At 48.5% G+C, this 11,995-nt stretch overlaps 1 protein-coding gene across 3 annotated transcripts in view; it reads right to left on the reverse strand.

Moving 5' to 3' along the window:
- NDRG2 (NDRG family member 2) overlaps positions 1–9,600 on the reverse strand; it is a 297,715-nt gene extending 288,115 nt beyond the window's left edge. The window contains exon 1 of one of the 3 annotated variants that reach the window (XM_069633717.1): positions 9,362–9,600. The gene's annotated coding sequence lies outside the window, so the exon portion shown is untranslated. The remainder of the gene's footprint in view (positions 1–9,361) is intronic. The other 2 variants (XM_069633716.1, XM_069633718.1) reach the window with 2 other exon arrangements.
- Positions 9,601–11,995: the final 2,395 nt, after the last annotated feature.

Consider the following 11,995-nt stretch of genomic DNA (forward strand, 5'->3'; position numbering starts at 1 on the left):
AACCCTTATGAAATGGGCCCAGATGCCCTTGGGTCAGGTGCGCTATACAAATAAACAAAATACAAATAGAGTCTGTTTAGAAATAGTGGATCACTTGACCAGCCGGTCTACTTTTCCCAAATTTCTCAATGTGAACGAAGACCTTCCAAACAATTGTGATCGGAAGATCCAGATTCCATATCAAACATGGAATCCTGCCCGCACACAGCATTGTTGTCTCTTTTGTCATTGAGATGCCTCCTGCTACACTGAATTTGTCTCCACACTGGACCAGGCTTTTTGGGAAGGATGCCACCACTCAGAAGCCAATAGGTCTTTGCCACCTGTGGTTAAAACTTGCCTCACTCCAGACACAAAGGGCCCTCTGAGAAGGATGCTCGATAGCCACAAGCTGTACGTGTTGTGTCGCGGGTGAATGCGTAGTAAGTGTGTATGTAGCCTTGGCATCAGAAACTACCAAAGGACTGTCTTTCAGCACCTTGGACGCGGACCGCAGGGTCTGTTGTTGCCTATAGCTGCCCCCTTGGCTTGTTATTCGTTCATGCCTTTTGCAGGCTGGCACTTGAACAAAGCTACAGCTAAAAAGGATTGGTTTCTTTTAAAGAAAATTCCTAGAGGACCATTTGCTGATATATTGACTGTATCTCAGTTCTTCAAACTTGAAGTCGAGTCAGGCCCTCTATGATGTGGGCCCCTCGTTCTCCACCACATTAGCCCTGCGTAGGAATGGTAGGCTGTGACAGCTCTAGACCGCGTATTGTAGTTTATTTTTTAACTTGCAGTCACAGATTGATGGCCCAAGGCCCAACCACTAAAGTGCAAGCGTCACAACCCAGAACTCACGTGCAAGTGGACCAAGTCGGATCTGTGTCACCCACGCTTGCAAAGCTGCCACAGCCTGCCAGCACAATGTTAAAAATGAAAAAAGCTCTTGGGACAGGGCGCAACCGGGTAAGTCTCCCCAACTGCACTGGGGGTGCATTCAGAGCTCTCTGCGTGGCCTGCAAAATCTGTAACCCCATCACACACCATACCTCGCCCACACAGTGCCCCACCGCTGGCAGCAATAGCTCGAGCTCTCCCGTCTGGATAAGCATACACCTGAGCGTCACCGCCACGAACCACTAGAATACCACGTGCACACAGCAACACATACCTGCCTCTGCGCCTCCCCCACTAAGCCACTCTCCCCTTTTATTCCAGAAGCATGTGCCGTGACGCAGGTAGGATAGCAGTAGTGCACAATACAGGCCCTCTCTCTGCGTCGTAATATGTTACACATTCGCAATTCCAGGCACAGGGAGACTAACGGATTCACACTATAGGTTAGTAATTTTCTGGAGCACCCACTCCATAACTAACACTGGCGCTGCCACGAAGGCCCATCACATCTCCGGGTCAGGTCGCAGCGGCTGCGCTGGCGCAGCCGGCGCCCCCAGGCCCTGGAGAACGCTCAGGCTGGGCTATCAACAGCGCTGCTGCCGACTGACCTTGGGTTTCGCTGCTCACAAGGGCACAGACATGTAGCCGCCATGACGCAGGCGCTCACTCGCGCGAGGCCAAGCGCGCCCGAGGCATTATGTGAAGCGGAATGCTGCTCCCCTTAATTGCGCGGGAAATGGGGGGGGGGGTGCTACAGCGGGTAGACTGGAGGAGCCAGGCTGTCAGGTCCCTCTGCCATCTGTTCATTCCTCGCTTTCTGCTTAGGTTTATCATTTATGGATATGTGCAATGCCTGTGGAGCAGGTGCAGGGGATCGGAGTTTACATACGTTAAGAAAGAGTGTTGGGGAGGGGGTGGGGAGTAAATGGGGCCTAAGCTCCCAGAAGCTACGTTTGCGTACTTACAATCTTTCACGAAGGCAGGTAGTAGCGGTGCTCAGCTCCCATTCCTGCTTGGGTTCAGGGTCGTCACATTTTAAAATAAATGTTGTATTTTGTAAGTATATTTGAGAGAATTCTCCTGTAATGTGAGGGGGCGGGGGTGTTAGGGATTGTTGCAACCCCAGATGTACTACAGAGGCTCCCCAGCTCAAGAAGGGGTGTCACCCCTGGACTTGCAGGGGTCCAGATGTTTTGGACCACATCTCAGAGCCCTCTTTCATGCAGAGCCCAGCACATCAAACATGCTGGCCTGGTGCCTCGAGCTGGTGCACCAGGTCACAGGTCCCTCCCAGGTGAGCTTTCACTCTTGCTTATTGGCACAAGTCATGACTGTGACGAGTGACACTTGATAAGTGCCAAAGGTGATAGCATTCCAAAAACGTAGATGTAACACTGCCTGAGAGAAAAAAGGTGTGTTCTATTGATGTATTGTACAGTTTCATCAAATGCCACCAACATTTCTAGCACCTCTTAGAGTGGTCTTTCTCTGGAGCGCGGGTCTGCAACCTGCAGTTACCAGGAGCTACATTTGACTTTGCAGCCCACCGGGTGCCAAAGAAAGATCCCCATTCGACAATCAATCTGGGCGTTTGCTGAGGAGTCTAAAGTGGCTTTATGTTACATCTACAAGACACGTAAACCATAATATTAGGGTCACATATTAAAGACCAATGGTTACAGTCTGCCGCTCATGTAGAAGTTACCTTTGCAGTTCACTATGTACGACCTCCTCGTTACGAAGTGATAGTTCCTCCTTACAGAGTGTTGCTGGTTGCCCATGAGCTTCTTTTAGCTCCTGCTCAACAAATGCTTACTCCCATCCCTTTAGAACAATCAGGGTGCTGTGTTCAGGTACTTGTTCCAGTGCAGGGGTATTTTCCCTTAGAAGTGATTAGCCCTCATTGTTCTGTAGCATTTAAAAAGCGGTGCAGCACAGAAAAACCTCAAGAAGCACTGAATAGTATGTTGCACTCAACAAAATAACCTCCATAAATGAAATATTTTTAATTTTTGCAATACACATCAATAACCCGTGAACGGAGGATAGCACAGGGGTAACGCACTGGTCTTGGAAGCAAGACCACGCAGAGCAACAGACGTTTGAATTCGGATCCGCGCTTAGAAACTGAACTCAGGTATTTTTTAGGCGCGTTATAAAAAAAACCACAAATAAATTAAATAAACCCCTCGGAAGAAATAGACAGAGCACACAGCATAATCTTGAGTTCCTCCCAAGTGGTTGCTGGGGAACCATTGGTACAATCAATATTGCACTGCTATTACATTTATAATAAGAATTGTTTTGTATATTCAAACACGCCAATTTCTATTCCTGGTTTGTGTTTAGTCGTGCACATTCTTCCATGCAAAGCTACCATGGATGAAGGCACTAATACAGGGGATAGAACGGATCACAAAACATAGGGACTTCAAAAGCTTTGAGGTCACGAGCGAGTAACCAGAGGTTCAGAAAATCTGGCTTATTTTCTGAAGACGAGGAGGTTGGCAACTGGGAATGTTCTTCACAGCTCGGGTCCTTACTCAGAAGGGTGCTTGCAGCCTCTCGAGTTGCCTTGGTCTGGGCAAGGGTTTTCTCGGATGAGGCAGGCAAGGCCCATGGGAGAACTGCCGTAATTTGCTGCTTAAGCTATCACTCACCTTTAGACCCCATAAGATCTGCATCAAGCCATGTTTTATCTAATAGATTTGTATTTTATTGATTTTTTAAAGAGTTTCGCCAAAAGTGCAGAACAAGTAAACAATGTTAAAAAAAAAAAACACAAAAAAAGGTTGAAATCAGGCAGTTGAAAGAAGACATTTTTTCGGTTTAGGCTAAAAATCAATAGAGAAGAGGAGGATCGGATTTGCAGAGGGGGCGAGTTCCAATATTTGGGTGCTAAGAGAGCAAAAGAGGGTGTAGACTCCGTCTACAAGCAGAAGTTGATTTTAAGAGTGCAGAGAGCGTAATGGGACATACAGAGAGAGGAGCGAGGAAAGGTGCAGGGGTGCAAGGCATATACGCAGAAGAATACAAGGCAAAGGAAGTGAAGGAGGGTGAGAGATCCGAAAGAGCCCTAGATAGAGACAGGCATCGGGTAAGAAAAGCAGCTGTGTTTGCGGATAGAGGAGTTGAAGAGAGCAATATACGTGGGGGAAGGCCAATAAGCCGGACAGAACAATAGTCTAGGCGGGAAAGGACCAGTGTAGAAATGAGAAGTTTAGTAGCATGAGAGGATAGCAAAAGCCAGAATTTAGGAGAGTTACAGAGAAGATAGTGGCACAAGGGGGCATTATTAAAAATACTTACAGTCAAGGAGATAGAGGAGTCAAAATAGACACCAAAAATTACAAGCTGCAGTGGAGAGGGGAAAATTGATGGGGGAAAGAGAGAGAGTGAACGAAGAGGATGGAAAAGTCCATGATTGGATTGCCGACAAAAACAGGAAGCGATAGTACAATGAGGTGAGTGGGAAAAGCAAGAGAAAAGGCGAAACTGTGCGAGTAGTGGGAGATACCAAATTATGAGATAGTAGGGGTTATAGAAGATGTAGAGAGAAAAGAGAAAAGGACCGAAATGTATTACAAATTAAAGCAGCTCTTTTCCTGCTGAACACTTAACACTTATTAAAACTATCACTGCCCCTATAACCATTTAAAGCACTGCCTAGCATTTTCATGCGTTATGAAGCCCCCTAGAGTCCTAAAATATCACACCAGCCGGCCTGCACACTTGCTCACTTTTTTTTTAACCGGCGTTGCGACGTCAAGATAATCCTAAACACCCTCACCAAACCAGTATGACGTATCCTTCAGAACTGTGTCCTTTGTAAAGTTCATAAACAATAGAGGCAAAAAGCTCCCATCCACAGAGAGCAAGTGTAATGCCAACACACTACAGAGGCACAGTAGAAAACACCTGCCATACAATTTGCGGAATATAGATCCACTAAAGAAAAATTGGTTAATAGCTCACAATATTTAAGCAATGTAAACCGAGCAGGGGGCATTACCAGTCAGATAATGCCCAGGCGTTAAAATGAAAGCCCTTGCTTTGCTCTGGCTTCTAACTTATGTCCCGGGACATTACCTGACCGGTAATGCCCCCATGCAAGGGTTATATTGCCATTAGTACCCCGGCATGTTATACCGGGGTACTAATAGTGGTTCTTTTGCAAGTTGAGAAACAGCATGTTTAAAGTTTCTCAACTTGAGAAAAACGACTAAACAAAATGGCAGCCATGGATTGGGCAGGAGGGAACTACATGTAGTTCCCTTCCCCCTTTCCATGGTGGCCATTTCCTGGAAGTATATGCGCCGGGAACAGGACGCAAGGTAAGTGGGGAGGTGAATATTGGGGTTGGGAGAAGGAGTGATGGGGCGCACTTACCCGATTCCCTGCAAGAAGTGGGCAGAGCTGGAGTTTTACAGGGTGGTAAAGCCCCCGCTTTGAGCCTCCCGATTGGCTGGGAAACCGCCCCCCCCTTGCCTAGTACTTATAAGAGTTTACACATTTGACTCCCTTCTGTTCCTGTGTTCAGATTTTTTTGAATGTTATACCTGTACTTGCAAGGCGCAAAATGGGCCTTAGCGGCAAATTTGAGTTTCTGTTCCTTCATTCTGATGGTGCACCAAAAATGGGGTGATCGTTGGATTAAAATAAAAAATAAAAAACAGCATTCCTAGCAACTCACAGTCATCTGTCAAACTTCCTGGGAGCTATTTAGCTCCTGCTTGTAAACTAGAATAGCTTGTTTAGCTAGCAGGAAACTGCTACCTGGAAGCTACTTTCGACTCCCCAAGGCAACATACCTACGTGACATTAACTATGTGCGTTTGGTCGTCTATAAAGAAGCATTAGGACACATTTAGAAGACATCAAAAGCATAATGGTCAAAAAGATAGAGTATGCACCTCATGCGCAAGTTAAATTTGCTGCACGCTAGGCACTAGCTCTTCCTTTCCCCAAAGGCGGCTCCTGCTTACCAGGTGAAGCCTGATACCCAAGTATTTTGAGCCCTGAAAGTTACCGGACCACTAGAGAACACAGAGGCCACTTGACTTAGGTATGAAGAGCAAGTACCTCCTCTCAACAAGAACTGTATTTCCCCACCTCCTTACCCGTCTGATTGCTTCTGGCTTTGTGTCTCAGTCTGTCTTTGGTCTCTCGTTTCATACATGTGCTTACTTAACTGCTGGAAGAGAATTTCTCAATAGGCTAATAATATAATGTATATTCGATACACTGGCAATGTAATGTAACAGAGTGGCAGAGCGTGACATCATTGTCCGCCGCCACACGGGGGGGGGGGGGGGGGGGAGAGTAGGTTTCAGGTGCATACGGAGAGAATAAGGAATTCACAGCGGATGCCATACTAGGCTCGCAGGCAGAACACAAGCCCTGTTGGAACGCCATCATGGCAAATAGTTAACAGAAGAGGTATACAGAAGAACAAGTATGTTACCTTGCTGAATATATATTGGAACACACGCCCTGATGAAGGATTATCCATCCGAAATGCCTCAGCATCATGTTTTGAGTGTGCAAATTAGATTCAAGGGGGATTAGCAATGAGAACATTGTCCATCTGTATTTGAACTATTACCTTTGTGTATTTATTTTGCTTTGAAAAGAGCATCTGAGGGATTACCTTGCACCCATTCTTCAAATATTGGTGTACAAGTGAAATGTGTCAGTCAAAGATGTATTCATCACCTAATAGGTCATCACTATTTTATATATGTATATATGTACCGTATTAAGTCTGTTACAGTTGCTTAAGTTATCTTTGGCTTCTGAAGATGTATATTTATGTATTATAACAGAGTGTAAAATACTATTGACAATCGTAAGTGATAAACTTGAGTATATGAGGAGCATTTCCCTCAAAGAGTGCAAAGGGGTGCAACAACAGGGTGCGGGTACTGTTTTGGTTTTGAGTCTACCTTAGGCCCGGGGAATTATACCCCCATGCACCAGAAACGTCCAGGGAAAATCTTTCTATGAAATAGTGAACACTACAACCTTTGGATTCTTAAACAGTAAACATTCACTACATCTCTTTCCCTAGAGCGTGATATCTGCCATTTTGATGGCCTCTTCGCAAGTGCATATTCATTTTTCTGTACATTAATAGCAGCGCTCACTTTTTTGTGTGAGCCTATTCACCATTATCTTTGATTCTTAAGGAACTAAGAATTTAAGCACCACCTCTCTATACACATTTCAGAAAATGATTTCACAGAGTTCTATTCTGCATGTTTCATTGGGCACGTTGTTGTGTACATCAAATATACTAGTTTACAAAATACCACATCCATCTGTTCTAATAGGTCCCACTTGATAAGATTTTGGTAAGGGCAGGTCACCATATCTCAAACACGCAAAACTGATGTAACCACATAAATAACAAGACCCCAAGTCTTAGAAGTGTTCGTTATGAGCAAATCAGATAATAAAAAAGCATTTCAACTTCACATAGCTCTCAACCACTCACAGCCGCAACCCAAACCTAAACCACCCTTTTCTTTCAGATCCGCCAGAGCCAAATCCCAACAACATGACACCAATTGCAAATCCCAATGGAACTTGGGCAGGGAGGATATTCTGGAGGACCGCGTCAGGAAACAGAAGATAGGTGCAAGTATTCAGAGGAGGTTTACTCAAGATCCATTTTCTGTGTGAACCACATGCACGTCACATCCCAGAGGAACATGAAGACCTACCCCCCCCCCCATGGTCACAGTGCATGGTCTCCCTCGACTAGACACGCACCCCTTCCCTATAAAAGTGAAAAACAATTTATCCCTGTAAGAACAACAATTCTATCCGCATGGACCTGTACCAACCACCCTGGCTGCTCCACACAGGACTGTTCACACTAAGGAAGAACTGTGTGTCCCGGGGCATCCTGCCAAGGCCGCAATGGGATCAACAATACCCGGGCCCATGCTGAAAAACACTTTGCTCTGGGCCTGGCCAAGCTCACCCACTACTAAAAGCCCACATGCCGCTTATCCTAGGTGCACCGGGCTGAATCAACAAACAAATGGCAATATCCCCAAATCTGCCCGCTGTGGCCTACCCAAATATATCATTATTCAGATACCCAATACTGATACTGGACTGGTACAAACATTTTGCTCCACGCGGGGGGGGGGGGAGAGGAGGGGGTATTTGTTAGCTAGTAAACAATGGACCGTTATCCGAAAGCCCCAATCGTGCAAGGTCGACTAGACTTCCTAGTTAGCAGCACACCCCTGTGCCCCAACCTTGAAGCGATACCATATGCATGCTGGTATGGCACTTTTTGAATCCTGCACAATATAGGAGCACACACCGGTGGGTAAAAAATAAACAACTCCGCCCTGCCAATCTAACAAGATGAACAGCCACCCCCGCCCCCCACCCCCCGCCCGCGGTGCGCCGTCGAGACCGTGTTCCGGCACTACCCATCCATTCGAGCAGAGCAACCGCCTATTCCCCCCACCCCCAAAGACTAAGCAAACACCCGAGCAATCCAACACCAAACAATGTCCCAGCAGACACGAACCTAAGCTCTCGAGACCCCTCTGTGGCCCCAACATCTCCCAAGAAAACCGATATGCACCCTCTACACTGTCTCCAGCACACAAGTACCCCCCTCATTTACAATACCAACCTGGACCCAGAGCCGCCCCCACCCACCGCAAACCCACACCGACTACTCCACAACCATCAAAGACCTTTGGCTGCAACTCTGAATGCACCCAACCCTTACATGCTGCGCTCCAACACCAGCTCTCCCAGAATGCTCCTCAGCCGTCTCCAGAGGCCTCCTGCTGCCCCCCCCTTAACACTCCATCATAACTGTTACACGGCACGATTGTGTCCCTATACCACCGCCTGCTTCAGACTTCCACCACCAATCTGACTCTCCATGCGCACACTCCTGCGCCGCCCTGTAACTCTGGACCCATTAGCCCCCCACAACCCCCGAACACCACCACGCGCCTCCATCTTCCACTACCCCAAAGTCTCCACCAATCGATGTCCCAGCACCCGCCACCGCCGAAGACCTTAGAACAGAGTACTCGCCCTCTACTGCCCCATGCACAGCGTTCCACCACAGCGAGACCGTTACTGAAAAATGGCATAAGGGTACTATAAAACAGTGTCTCTGGCGCCCACCCCCCTCCAGCTCACCGCCAACCTGTGCCCACAACCGACGCTGCCCGCCAATCCCCCTCCACCCCCCATTATCATTAAGGATCCATCAACCCCACAGGCTTGCACAGCGAGCACTGTGCACCAGAGCACACCACGACTTCACAATCTTCCATCAGCCACTATACCTCGAAACAAAACAAAGCCGCCCTACCACTCGCAGCGGCCCCAACCCCCTCCCGCTCCCGCTCACCGTGCTTCTGATTAGAAAACAGAACCGGGGAAGTGTGCGTGGCGGGGGCGCAATCAGCACACAATACACAACATTCAGTACCTGCTGCTGGGGCTCCGACCGGTGGGCCTTCCTTCCCCTGGTTAGCCTCGTTTGGGTTCTAAGACGGCTGCCAGTCTTCAAAAAGTAAAACAAACAGAATTGGGGGAGTGAGGGAAGGTCTGCCAATAAAGGCCAAAGAGGGAATTCGAGTCAGACCCAACCTACGCGTGGGCCCAGCTCTGGCATCTGCTCCACAAACAAGGACAGAGCCAGCCTCTCCCCAAAGCGCGAGCCAGCCCCCTCCGCATGTGCCCACCCCATTCGCGCTAGGCCCAGCCCGTCTCTCACTAAGGAACCGCCCGACAGACGGGCTACAGAACAAGTGACAGCTCCCTCAACCCCGCCTTCCAGCCCGAAGCCCATCCCAATCACACGACAGGCCCAACCCACAACCGTTCCAGCTTTCAGCCAAGGCAGAGCCCAGCTTCCCCCGCCTTGGCCTACGTCTGTGTGCGCAAGAGGACTGGGGCTCTGCTGGTAAGCCCATCTCCAAGGGAGCTAGGCGCCGAGGACAACAGTTAGCGAACTGTTATGTTCTGGGGACAGAGGGGGGCAAGCAGGGGCACATTCAGAGGAGACTGGCTGGGCAGAGAGACAAGGGCAGTGTTCCAGTATATGCCTGCCTTCTCTGTACCTCTGCGGTGATGTCCGTGTACACTTTGTGTGAAACTAGAAATGTGTGTTCAGTGCAACATTATGCAAGCTGGACAAACAGATGCACGACTTTGGACGAATAGGTCTACGACTGTATCAATATGGTCATGAGGCAAATATGTGCGTTACTGCAGCAAATGTGCGACATTGTAACATTAGCAAACGGACTAAGAATGGGCGTTACTGAGAAAATGTGGACACTACAAATATATACATAACTACAGCCTATTGCCACAGGCACTCTCCCGCTTCCCCGCCTGGGTGCTACGTTTCTGTGGACTCGCGCCTTTTCAATATTGACCATATAATCGTAAAAGTCGACAATGCTAGTAATTATTCCGCCAGGCCTCAGTCAATGCCCTAACTCACATGGGGCCATCAGCCCATGCCATGCCAAAGGTGCCGGGTGCCTGCACACTACTGGCCACCCCATTCCCTAAGCCTGGAAGACTCGGTGCGTCCCATACAATGGAATTCACCTGCTATGTTGGGAGCTCCCCTCTGGTCACCAGAGCGGGCCTCCGTGGGCGTTGGGACCACCCACTGCAGGTCCCGGAGCTGCGGGCATGCAGCGGACCACAAACAGGGATCACCCAACAGCCCGGATCACTGGGTGATTTCCTCCTTGCTGGGGGCCCCCAGCATGTGGCGGTCTCGGCCTTGGGGGCACCCAGGCTGGGCCACAAAGTAGGCCATGATCACGTGACAACCCTGCTCCCAATAACTGCACACAGACACGAGTTGCCACTTCTTGGGGCTCTGCTGCACTGCCCTCGGCGTGCCAGCAGAGCCCCTTTTTATTAGAGAGGTGTCATGACATAGCCATGACGCTCTCTCACATCCAACCACTAGACCAACACGCAATACCCTCACCCACCCTCAAACCTGCGCTCACCTCGGAGCACGACATGCGCACAAATGCCAGTATTCCGAGGCACCTGGGAGGGAGATTTCGTCAGAGAAATCGTGAAACCAACATTTTCCGCTGGAAATGCATTGGGGGAAATAATTATTTTAGGCTGGAGAATGTGAAAAATAGCTATGTTTTTCACGGGAGACGCCCGACTAAACAGGAAAGGTTGGCATGTATGCATACACAGAACTAGCACACAAGCATCAATCACCTCTCTTATGAAAGCTACTACTATGCATGCCCCATGCATATTGTTGTAATGTATACATGTGACGCCTGCCTGCATCCGCGCCCGGAATGTTATTGTTAGAATGGTGGAGGAGCTCGTGCTTGGATGGAGCGGATAGCGTGAGTGTCAGTTGGCTTGAGAGTGTGGCGAGGGCAGCGGATGAAGGTTGTGCTCCGAGCCATTACCATTAAAGACACCAGTAACTTACCCTGACTCGTCCTGTGCCCTTTGTAAGTTACCACAATTGGCGACAAGGAAGGCCCGGTTTATAGAACCTACGCGAGATACAAGAGCTGGAGCTCTGGAGGAAACGTTAGGTTTCTCCTGTGCTGACACAATGGAGTTCAACATAATGTAACGTGCTGACCCACGGGGCGACTACAAAACGAAGACTAGTGGAAATAGTAAATCCTTGATGATCGCGCATGCGCGGTAAGAGTACACATGGACTATTAGTTAAACAGTTGAAGAAAGGACCCAAGAGCGTCACATGATGCAGTGCCATTTTGTATTCATGCAGAAGGTCAGGCAGTAATCCTCATTGCTGCAGGCGGGTCAGACTCTTTTTCCTCGCAGTACGAGAAATTGTACAATTCTTATTGTTGTGAGACACTATCAGTTTACAAGAGTTTGACCAGAACCTTATTGAGGTGATCATGGAGCAACAGCATCTGCATGAAAAGGATGCCATGCAAGGCATTACAGTACATCCACCTGCAAGTTTCCTACCAAGTCCAGGCCAACCAGCCATGGTATGGCCTGAATGGAAAGAGTTCTGGAGGAACTACATAAAGACAGTAGAGCAAGAGGATATGTCGCCCCAGAGAAAGAAGTTGTT

This window comes from Ambystoma mexicanum, chromosome 13 (genome assembly GCF_040938575.1).
Source record: "Ambystoma mexicanum isolate Mex_15411 chromosome 13, UKY_AmexF1_1, whole genome shotgun sequence".
Taxonomy (NCBI): Eukaryota; Metazoa; Chordata; class Amphibia; order Caudata; family Ambystomatidae; genus Ambystoma; species Ambystoma mexicanum.